Below are 12,634 nucleotides of genomic sequence, written 5' to 3'. Positions count from 1 at the left end.
CTTTGTTTTCAAGTGTGCATTACGCAACTCATGCCATTTCCTGGTCTTCTGCTGATGGCCTTTTTATCAAACAGTGTTGCATTTATATAATTGAAAAAATTAAAAAGATTATATCCGTGAGTGTGTGTGAGAGAAAATATTTTTAAGTGCTGTTAAAAATAATATACATTATAATTTATTAAAAAACTTTCTATATAAAACTACATGTATATAATATTTAAAAATATTATATATATATATATATATATATATATATATATATATATATATATATATGTGTGTGTGTGTGCGTGTTAAAAAATTATATAAATATATAATATAAAATTTGTATAAAAATAACAATATAAAAACGGTAATATTACACACACACACACACACACACACACACACACACACACATTCTGGCTTAATTTGGTATACTGAAATATATTTGAATTAAACAAAAATCTGTATAGGAAGATGTTTAAAATGTTAAAATTTGATATAATAATTCAGGAACTGAATAGGAGTTAAAAGGCAATCCTTATGTTCTGCATGGGGCACAATCCAGATATAACTATTATGATATATGAATATGGTAATAATACATTTTCATGGCAACAAAGTTCTATGTCATTACCATCACTGCAGCATGGTACTGCCATAGTATTTTTGTAAGCAAAGCAGAGGAGTGTTTTAAAAAAAAGGAAGAACTGAATACAGAATGATGGGTTTGGCAAGCAAAGAAAGAGAGAGAGAGTGAATCCAGAGACGGCGGGTGGGTCAGGGATGGCATAGCAGAGAGGCAGAGATAAGGTAATGACAGGGTGGCGGGCCGGACTAATGCTGTAGCTGGACCAGGTCTGTGGCAGTTGAGCTGATCATCATAGTCCTGCCATCTGGAAAAGCCTGTTTCCTTCCTGCAGAGCTCATCACCTCCCCCGCATCGGATCGGATCAGACCGTACCACAGCACAACATGCCAGCAGACTGGCACGACTCAGCACTCCAAAAAGTCCAGCCCTGCCATACAGACACATCTGCAATAAACCCCCACCCAGAACAAGAGCTGAACACCACTCACAATCTACAGCTAATGAGTGCCATGGGATGGGAGATACAAGCAGATATTTTCTTCAATCACAATATTCTTGATTTTGGCAGGCATCAGTGGGATCCAAAATCTTACATAACTGTTTCTAATTGTGCATTTTTCTAATTTAATAGATTTTCTTTCATTAGAAATGATATTGTCAGCATGACAATTGAAGTACGCAAACTCAAGCTACAAGAACTCCATGTTTGTGTCAAACCTGTTATGCAGCAAGAATAGAAGATAGAAAATGTGACCTTCTGTGTGATCAATGTCAGTTTTGATTATTTGATTAGTGACATTCATTTCACATTCTAAATGTTTTTGGGTATTTTTCTTTAATCCACATTTGTCTTTTAAATAATAATTCTGTTTTTTTTTTTTGTTTGTTTGTTTGTTTTTTGAATCCCAACTGTAAACATTTTCAGTGTGCTCACAGTCTTTTGTACAGCGATGTACTGTGTAAATCACAAGATGTACGTTTTTTTTTTTTTTGTATTTGAAAGTACTTAAAAACTACTTTAATTGGCCTAGCACACAGTAGAGTATTATATTTTTATTTTATTTTATTGCAAACAGTATACAATAAGATACGACTAGATCTAATAGCACTATTGAACCTTTTTTTGGCATCCATCATTCGAGAGTAATAAGAATCATTTATTGGGCCTTTCTTGTTATAGGGTTTGGGACAATGTTCCTGGTATTTCTGAGATAATTCACACAATCTGAATTTTTTTTCTGTGGTTTACTGGATACAAAACAAAGCATAATAAGAAAACTTGGCTTAAAGGGGACGGGGCTTAGATTTAGTTACTCTATTTGCTCCTCCTTCCTTCTTTTTATGTGTTGGTTCAATGTAAACTGATTGGAATGCTAATTCCCTACAAAGCAGTGTTTTATACCTGTTGACGAGTTTTTACAGGTTTAACCTGTACAGCATCCACCTCCTACACTGATATATATGCAAAAAGACCTGCTGTGTTAAAGGCTGATCTTTGACGATTCTTTATGTTGTGGACATTGTGTACGCTTAAGCACTGCAATTTTCCCCTGTGGAAATAGGCAAAGAAATTAAATTGATTTAGGAAAGCTGACAGATGAGAGACCTCCAGCAGTCCAGCAGTCGTGTGCTTCAATTGAGCGTTTATTCCCTGCAGAATTTGCCCTGTATTATTAAACCTCTCCACAGAACTGACCTTCACATATATCTTACTCTCCATGTCTTTCTCGGATGTTAAGCACTCTAAATTTCATTTTTTATTCCAGTTCTGGTTATTTTGCTCAATGTAATGATTGACACCTACCTAGAGGGCATATTGGTAAGTCGGTACATTTGCATGCATTGTTGGCTATTTTATAGAGTCTGGGTGTCATCGATATCTAAATCTATAGAGGAAGGGTATAACTTGTTATCAACTTTCTCTTATCATGTGGAAGATGAACACATCATAATTATTGTCTCAACAATATGGATTCTGTTGTTTCGGTCGAGCACATCTTTTGTTCTATGGTTGGAATTGATCATTATATCATAGTAATTATGTTACAAGTCTGTTTTCATTGCGGAACTATGGAGAGAAAGAGAAAGACATTGATATTGTCCAGATAACCTCCCATTCGATGTTGTTTCTTTCTCGGAAATCCAATTTCTGGCCTAACCAAGTTGAGTTTTCTGCTTCAGTGAAGTGCACAGGCATAGTCAGTCACCTACAGTGTAATTAAACCCAAACAAACTCCATCAATCAGCTGACATTAGTCCAGGAAACACACACAAACACACACACACGCAATCTGGAAATCAAGTTTAGAAAGCAGGCAGCGGGCAGCAAGCAGCGTGATTACAGCAGTAGAGTGAGTCACAGGTGAGCCCTGAGGGAATGGAGACGCTAGTGGAGCATAACGCTGACCATACATACACGCACGCACGCACACACACACACACACACACACACACACACACACACACACACAGACAGAGCAGGATCACATGCAAAGAAGCATGTCTAAATGTTACATCTGGTGCTCAATAGTGCCGTTAAATCCCAGAAGTGGAAGAACAGAATCTTTATTACTGATTCTTGTAGGAGCTGTGGCCTAGCAGGTACTATATTTTCTGATGCATTGAGCAGTGGCTCTCATGGGTAACTCAAGTTTACTGATATCTATTATAACCTGTCTCTATCCATAAATAAATAAATGAAAATGCAAAAAATAATGACACGTTAAAACTACAGGTTTGCATTGCATTTTAATATAATAATTAACTATTACCTGTTTATTTTTTACGGAGCCCCGCACATGACATGCAAGAAAAAATAAATAGACTGTGTGCACGATTTACATTCCCTCGATCACAAAAAACTAACTCACAACCTACATTTACTAAATCCCAAATCATAAATCGTGTGCATGAAATAGAAAAAACAAAAAACTAAATAATAAACAAAACACACAATACAAACTACTACTTCATCCCATGTGCAGGGCTCCCCAATCAGTAATTTTTTGTTTATTAACTTTTTTTTTTTTTTTTAAAGGGCAGCCTCACGACGATCTGTGACAATTTATAAATAAATCTAAAATGGAATTATTTTAAAATAGTTTGGATCAAAAATAGTGTAAATTATTTTTACTCAAAATTTTATTTGGCCAAATGAATGAAGATGCAATGCAACAGTGAATATATCAACCCAAGATGATGAAAAATGCAAGCGAAATATTGATTATAAATGTCCTTTATTCATTCAATGCTGAATTAATTAAATATAATTTAATATAATTATCACAGTTTTTTTTCCCCAAAGGCAATCCCATAGTTCATTGTGCCAATTAATAAATACATCCAAAATGGCAGAAGTAGTGAGAAAATAAATGTCTTTAATGTGTTTAATATCAAAAGAGTCAAATCAATTTTTTTTACTTTTAATTTTACTATTGCACTATTATAGTATTATACCATTTATTAACAAACTTGAAGAAGAAAATCCCATAATGCACTTTGACAATGATTGAATGAATGAATCATGGCTGCATTCTAAAACACAAACTCTATAAGTAGGTATTTTTTTAATAAGTATCCTAATTCACAATTTAAAAAAGTATGTGTAGAATTGTATGAATGTAATCCGAACACATCTACCATGTTGTTACTGTCATGTGACCTACCAGAATCAGACATAGGCTACTTCTCCTGTGGCCTCATGGGATAGAATCTTGCCATAAGTAGTTGGTCATCTCTGTACTTTTCTGTTTAATGTAAATTAATTCTGACAGATTACTTTTCTCACAAACTGTTTTTTTTACTTACTATTTAGTAGGGAAGTATACGATTTCGGATGCAGCCAATGTTACATGCATTTGCATTTCTATCAGCTGTGTGGGTGGAGCTTAGTGGAGCGTAAATTGAAATTGAAGCATGAACAGGTTTGCAGTCATTGAGAATGCACACTTTTAAAGATGAGAGTTTTTAGGCCACAGATAAATTCACGTTTAATCTGGGTTACCTATTTTATGGTGTTTGATTTCCGTTGCACCCTTAGCATAGCACCTATGTGCTGCTCACCTCCCTCTCTCACACACAGTAAACAGGTTAGCATGGTGTGTATCTTTTCTCAGGAGATGACAGCTTGTTTGTGGGTGTATGTGCGTGCGTGTGTGAGTTTCTCTTTGAAGTGTCACAGCTTTTCAGACTCAGTTGCTGTCTCACTGTGCGCTGTGTGTGTCTCCGCCCCCAGGTCAGCCCTCTGCGTTTGAAGCGACAAATCGGCCGTCAGCGCGCATGTCGGATACCAGGCACCATAGCATTCTGTCTTTCTCTCTCTCTCTCTCTCTGCAGATGTTCTCTCTACCTATTCAGCAGGTACTGTATATCTCTATCTGCACTTTCACACACATGCACACAAAAACACATGAGCAGCAAGCTGTCTCTTTATGCAACATTTTAAGGTATCACTGGCATGCTCACAGTGTGAAGCCTGTTCCAAAAGATGAGCATTATGCTTCCTCATAGGTACCTTATTTAAGCCATAAAAGAAGACTAGATCATAACTGACTGTGACAATGAGAAAATAAATTAAAGATGGCAGACTATGCAAGATAAATGTAGTCTGTATGTCCTTAATTCATTTGATGCTGAAAAGTATTGCTTAAAAATAAGCAGGCCTTTTATTCATATTTATTAATTTATAGTGCTGTCAAACGATTAATCACGATTAATCGCATCCACATTTTTTTGTTTACATAATATAAGTGTGAATATTGTGTATATTTATTATGTAGACAAAAAGAAGACAATTCCATAATGCGCTGTGACAGTGAATATGTGAATCCAAATTGGTGGGTGATACAAGAGAAATGTCAATTTTTATACTGATTTAACTAATACATTATTGAAAAGTATTGATTAAAAAGTTTACTTATTAAACTGTTTTATCCAATATCTCATCATGCACTGTGCCGATGAATACATATAAAGATGTTGAACAATGCAAAATAAATATTGATTAAAAAAGAAATGATTCATTCAGAACTATAAAAACGTGTAAAAATGTTTAATGTGAATAATACAGTATTTGCTTATTTATTGGTTTGTTTAGCTAAATTGAAGAGAGCAATCCTAAAACACACTGTGACCACACTGAAATCATATGAATTAAAAATAGTTTAGTTATTTAAATTATTTTATCCAAAATCCCATAGTGCACCATGACAATTAATGAATAAAAAAGATGTCGAACAATTGAAGAGGAAAAATTCATTGCAAAAGTACTTATGATTCATGCAGATCTATAAAAATGAATCACTATTTCCACAAAATATAATATGTATTTAATGTAAACTAATACAAATTGTATTACCCAGAATTTTATTTGGTGAAAAAAAGTGTAAAGAAATCTGAGATTGTGGACAAACCAAGAAAAAAAAAAAAAGAAAAAAAAAGAATGATAAATGTACTTAAATTAATGCAATTAAAAACATCATTAGCGATTAAATACAGTTCAATACAATACAAAACTGTTTTACCACACAATTCAGTGTACTATATACACTTTTGCTCATTAAACTCTCATGTTGGAATCTGTGCTCTTGTGTGCTTTGTGTGTGGAGCACTATTTGTGTGCAAAGTCAGCAATCAGATCTTAAAATGTTTTATTTTAGCTATGGAAGGTATGTAACTAAGGCAGCTCACTTGGGTTTGGATGAGATGTGTAACAGAGCAGCTCATGTAGCACTAAGGAAAAACACACCATCTAGTGTCTTGCTTACTACACCTACCTGTCTGCACAGGGTACTCAGATCATCATAAAACACATACATTATCTGCATTGATCTGTGTAGGGAAAGAAAAACCCCTCAACAGTTTGTCTTTGTGCTCAGCTCCTTATGTTTTATGGCAGGTGTGTGTCTGGTGGGCGCAGTTTCCCCTGAGTTTGTTTCCATTATGAATAGTTGAGGTGGAGGAGGCTGTGTTTGGACGCCGCTCACTCTAACAAGTGTGGCTCTTTCTGTCTCTTTCCCTCTGTAGGGTGACAGTGGGCTGTGACAGCTTTCCCTAATGACCCGTGAGTGCCCGCTTCTGTGTGCTGACATTTTGGGTGGCAGCACAGATGCCAGGCATGCAGAGGGGGCGTTACTGCCGCTGGCAGATCTCGCTCCAAATAAATTACTGTCAGAGGTGTTGCTCTATCTCCCTCTCTCTCTTTCTCACTCATGTACACAAAATGCTGCAGACTTGCACCGTGTCCTAACCAGGCATGATGTGACTGTTCCGGTGACAAGCAATTTGTCTCTCACACTGAAAGTAAAACTGTTATGCGACACAATAACAACCAATCAGAAGATACTTGATGTTCAATGTACCGCTGTATGAAGTGGGATTTTGGGCCAATGAGATTTTACTGTGGGCAAGGCTATCCAGCACAGAGAATTGAAATTTAAACTTTATTAAATGTCATTAATTCATTTGATTCTACATTTTCTTTTTATTAATGCTTAAAGGGTTAGCTCACCGAAAAATAAAAATTATGTCATTAATGACTCACCCTCATGTCATTCCAAACCCGTAAGACCTCCGTTCATCTTCGCAACACAGTTTAAGATATTTTAGATTTAGTCCGAGAGCTTTCTGACCCTCCATTGAAAATGTATGTACGGTATACTGTCCATGTCCAGAAAGTTAATAAAAACATCATCTAAGTAGTCCATGTGACATCAGAGGGTCAGTTAGAATTTGTTGAAGCATCGAAAATAAATTTTGGTACAAAATTAACAAAAATTCCGACTTTATTCAGCATTGTCTTATCTTTCGGGTGTTTTTATTACCTTTCTGGACACGGACATTATACCGTACATACATTTTTAATGGAGGGACAGAAAGCTCTCGGACTAAATCTAAAATATCTTAAACTGTGTTCCGAAGATGAACGGAGGTCTTACGGGTTTGGAACGACATGAGGGTGAGTCATTAATGACATAATTTAAATTTTTCGGTGAACTTACCCTTTAAGTTGCATACAAAAATGTAAACAATTCCAAAATATCCAAAAACATGTCTACTCAAAAACTTTACTACAACCAATGACACAGACAATACTAAAAAATAAAAATAACATTAGGAGGTGCAGTACTAATAAGTTGTACTACTACTAATGACACTATCTATACTACAAAATAACAATATTATTCTAATACAATATTAAAATACAATACTAATAAAAAAGCTGTTTATTTAAATAAAAAAATGATTATTCTATACATTAAGTAATGCATTTTCATGTTTATTACAATGACGTAGTTATTTTTCTATGTAAAAAGCTTAAAATTGTTTACATAACAATCGTCACACTCTATCAACAACAAAAGAAACCAAAATATACAAAAAACTAGAAAAACCATAACATTATAAAAAAAGAGCTTACCATTACATTATAATAAAAAATTATATTGGCATTCCCTTACCAAAAAGTAGTATACTTCAAGTTTATTTTATTAAGTATACTTAAGTATAGTTCAAGTATATTTAGACTTGTTGTAAGTATAAGTCAAGTATACTTAAATGTCATTTTAAGTATATTTCTGAGAAGTAAATAAAGCCCATTTCTGAGAAGTACATAAAAAGTAAACTAAAAGCATACTTTCCTATTTTTAGTTTAAAAGAAGTATACTAATAGCACACTTGAATAAACTTCTTTTTCGTAAGGGTTAGCATAGCAACATGCTATCATAACAAACTGTATTGCAATGGATTGTAAAGTCCACTTTCTTTTGACACACTACACTATGTAGAAAGCTCAAATTTGTTCCCTATGAACAGTCAAACTCTACTGAAATCATTTGTTGTCTATGTACTTCGGAATCATTCGCTCTGAATTATATTTCATTCATTACTTGATAAATATCAATAAAAACTAGGGTGAATTAGGCCCTGTGTGTTTTTATTCTTATTAGCTTGTGTTATTGTCAAACTCTATTGAAATTATTTGTGAGGTCCGTCTTTCCTGTGACACAATTTGTGTGGCATGCAGAGTTGTTATCCATGTAAAAAGCTCAAAATTGTTCGCATACTGTAGGAATCATCCAACTCTTTTTGAAATCAATTATGAGGTGCGTTTCTCATGTGGAGCTTATTCATGCAGAGCTGTTGACTATGTAGTGCACTCAGAATCATTCACCTATGAATTTTATTTCATTTAATACTGGTAAGTATTGATTAGAAAATAGTTTAGTGTAATGAAAAATGGATTATTCTACTCAGTATTTCAGTAAGTTGCCTATTAGAGTTTTGTGGCATTGGCGTAGCAACATGCTATCATAAAAATCTAGTAAAATCAATTGTGAGGTGCATCTCTATTTGTCTGATATTAAGAGTTGCTGTCCGTAGATATCTCAAAATTGTTCACTTATGAATTATTTCATTACTGATATTATTCTACTATTTTTCTGGGAGTGGTGTATTTGTCGCCTCTGCTTTTAGCAATAGCAACATGCTATCGTCAAACTTGATATTCATGTATTTTTGTGGCATAAAGAATTGCTGCCTATTTAGAGTGTTCCAAATCAGTCCCTAGTTACAGTGTTGTCTAAGAAGGCAGCTACCTATCTAGGCAGTATTACACCTCTGAGGCAGTTGCATTTCTTTATATACTCTGACTTTTTTTCCTCCTCCTGTATTAGTGGCACAGATTCTAATTAAGGATCCGATTTTATGGATGTACACATACGTGAGTCACGATTAACACTTGTAAACACTGCCCATATTGATCAGACATGGCTTGCGTAATTCAGCTGTTCCTCTCTGTAAAAGCACAAATTCAACATAGGCTGTTACACAGCAGTTTATCTCATTTCCGTTGATTTGTATGCGGCCATGCTAGCCTCAGGTTAGCGACGAGGGACAGGCTAATGCCTAGCCACCATCACTTCTCCGCTTCCATTCACATTCATTTAAACAAATGGAGGAGATGATCAATGAAGCTAAAGATTCTACAGTGAGGGAATTAATGGGCAATGCCTGGCGTATGCAATTAGTCTGTGGTATTATTGAGTTGTCTTATTTCAATGGCTAATTTGTTATTCTGTGGAACATTTCTCCCCAGGGCCACTACTGATGGTGACGTTTTTGCATATGGTGGCCTGTTTAACCATTAAATGGCATATCGCAAAAACTTAGCATGGTTTTTTCACAAGTAAAAGTGATGATGCTTAATGCAAGATGAAAAGACACCAGTGATTAATAAAAATAGAGAGATTTGCGGTTCAAAAGAAGGAGGTTTGGTTTGACAGGCAGAAAGAGAGCAACATTCACATGCTAAGATCATGTCATCACGTCTCTAGATATTTTACAAGAGAAGGTAGCATCCCAGCTGGCCTCTTTTTTTCCCATCTCCTCGCTAGGAATTAATTAAAGCCTTTGTTTGTGTTTTTATTAAGGAATAAAAAAAAAAAAATAGCTTGGAGCCTAAATGGGCTCGGTGAAATTACCCAACTGGAACATTTTGTAATGGTAGAGCTCATTCACACGTCTGGATACACTTTGGTTGTAGCCACTACTTATTCCTTTTTTCAGTATTGTGAAAGATATTTTGGAGCAAAATGTAATGATTTCTCCCTGGTGTAGCAGTTTGTTAATCTTCTGGAATTAGAACTATTAAAAATAAACGGCAGCAAACAGATCACGTACTTTCAGAGAATCACATGCCCCCCTCACCCCCCACCCACATCCCCCCAAAAGCAAACATTTTATTGTTTTTGTTTTTAAAGCTTTAGTGTCTTTTAAAACATAAGTCTTGCTTGCCAAGGCTGTATTTATTTGATCAAAGATACAGTAAAAGTATTATGTAATATGTAAAATTAATGTAGAACACAGAAACTTTTGTGGAAATAGTGATTCAGTTTTTTTAGGATTCTTTGATAGAAACTCCAAAACAACATTTATATTAAATATAAATATTTTGTAATATTATGTATGTCGTTACTGTCACTTATGATTTATTTAATGCATCCTTACTTAAAGTATAATTTAAAAAAAAATGTATAACATTAATTGTATATATTGCATATGTATTCTTGAGATGGGTTTTTCATTGTTTTCATTCGAATGTCTTACTTTCCCTGTATATTAACTTGGGATGAGGAAAATATATATATTTATTTATCTATTTATAATTTTTATTTTGGTTTCTAACATCAAGCTTATTTCGTTTTAAATGGGTGAGACCAAATAATGAGCTAGCCAGTGCTTGATGTGCTCATATTGTCAGTCAGTCTCACAAATAGAGTTCGCCAGAGCAAATATGATGAGCGTTTACAATCCTTCAATCCTTTAGCTGAGCGCGTAGATGACCCTGTGGTCACAGTCATCAACGGGCATCTCGAGAGGCTTTATCACATGCACACACTCTCACATACACAACAGCAGCTGAATAAACACTCGTGATTTGTCGCTTCCATCTCCTGATGCCCTCTCCCTCCATCCACTCTGCCCCACAGATCTCTATTGATTACAGAGAGAGGGGTGATAAGCACATGTGAGGGTTAAGTGCTGCTCCTGGTGTTGTCATCAGCGTGTAATGGGTGTAATACGGTCATAAACAGAGTGGTTAAATCCACAGTAAAATATTCACTCGTTTTGAATGCACCACAGACAGACAGGACGGTTTGGGGGTGTAACAATGAGAATTTGTCTGAAATGGTAAAAACCGCCTGATCAGACAGTATTCAGAGGGAGGAAGACCGCAATGTAAGTCAGATTTGAATAGTTACTGTACATAATGAGATTCCCCATTGGGTGTTTGAAGGCAGCATAGATTTATCCTTTGCTACCTAAGATATCCTACAATCATGTGCGTGCATCTTCATCATTGTTCAGAGCCACTAAAATAATTTATTTTCCGCAGTTCCAGTTAAAAGTTTGTGTGTGTGTATACATAACAAGCTCTTCTATGATACTATTAGAATACTATTAAATATGATTATGTATGATATATATACATACAGTCATAAACTTATACCCTTACACATCTATCACGTCACATCACATCACGTCACGTCACATCAATCATATCATATCATATCATATCATATCATATATCATATCATATATCATATCATATCATATCATATATCATATCATATATCATATCATATATCATATCATATCATATCATGTAGGATATACTATAATATAACATGGGGGGGGGGGGGTAATTACGTCGCATTGTTGGAAATATTTCTGTTTTAAACCATGAAGGCGAGCCAATGGATATCACACAAGCAACATACAACGAGAGATGAATTAACATGTCCTGATAACAGTATATAGCTAACTGTTTTCATTTATTTCCTGAATATTTCTCTTGTGGCCCGTACATAGTGAAAAAAATAAAAAGAATACACACACACACACACACACACATATATATATATATATATATATATATATATATATATTCATTGCAATTTAATTGTATGCACTTTTATACTATTTTACACACACACACACACACACACACACACACACAATATTTTTACACACACACACACACACACACACACACACACACACACACACACACACACACACACACACATATATATATATATATATATATATATATATATATATATATATACATATATGACAGATATATATATATATATATATACACACACACACACATATATGTATACACACAAACTTGTTCTATATTATTTTATTACACTATTATATATGATATATATTAATGTTAAATTTTACCTTAATAAATATTTCTGTTTTACATTTTAAACTTTTTTTTTTCAACAGAAGCATTTTTTAAAGCAGACACAATTTTTTTTTTTTTTTTCTATATTATTTTATACAGTTGCTGAGAACCAGAGAATGAAAGAAAAAGCTTCAGTTGGTGCATAAGTTGACATTTGTCAATTTGTTGCTGGATTTGTTGACACGCAAGCAAACCGGAGCGTCTTGTAAGGGCTACAGAGCCACAGTGTTAGATTCTTAAGGGAAATCAACCTACAGATGGCTTACTTATAGTTGTCTCTGCATATTAAAATGGGATAG

General features: G+C 34.5%; 1 long non-coding RNA gene across 1 annotated transcript in view; it reads left to right on the top strand.

Moving 5' to 3' along the window:
* The window catches only part of LOC122141308, a 66,247-nt gene extending 59,170 nt beyond the window's left edge, over positions 1-7,077 (top strand). The window contains exons 4-5 of the long non-coding RNA XR_006157681.1: positions 4,809-4,933; positions 6,599-7,077. This is a non-coding gene — a long non-coding RNA (uncharacterized LOC122141308). The remainder of the gene's footprint in view (positions 1-4,808; positions 4,934-6,598) is intronic.
* The last annotated feature ends 5,557 nt before the right edge of the window (positions 7,078-12,634 follow it).

Source organism: Cyprinus carpio, chromosome B21 (assembly GCF_018340385.1).
Source record: "Cyprinus carpio isolate SPL01 chromosome B21, ASM1834038v1, whole genome shotgun sequence".
Taxonomy (NCBI): Eukaryota; Metazoa; Chordata; class Actinopteri; order Cypriniformes; family Cyprinidae; genus Cyprinus; species Cyprinus carpio.
This window is presented reverse-complemented; position numbering and strand designations above follow the sequence as displayed.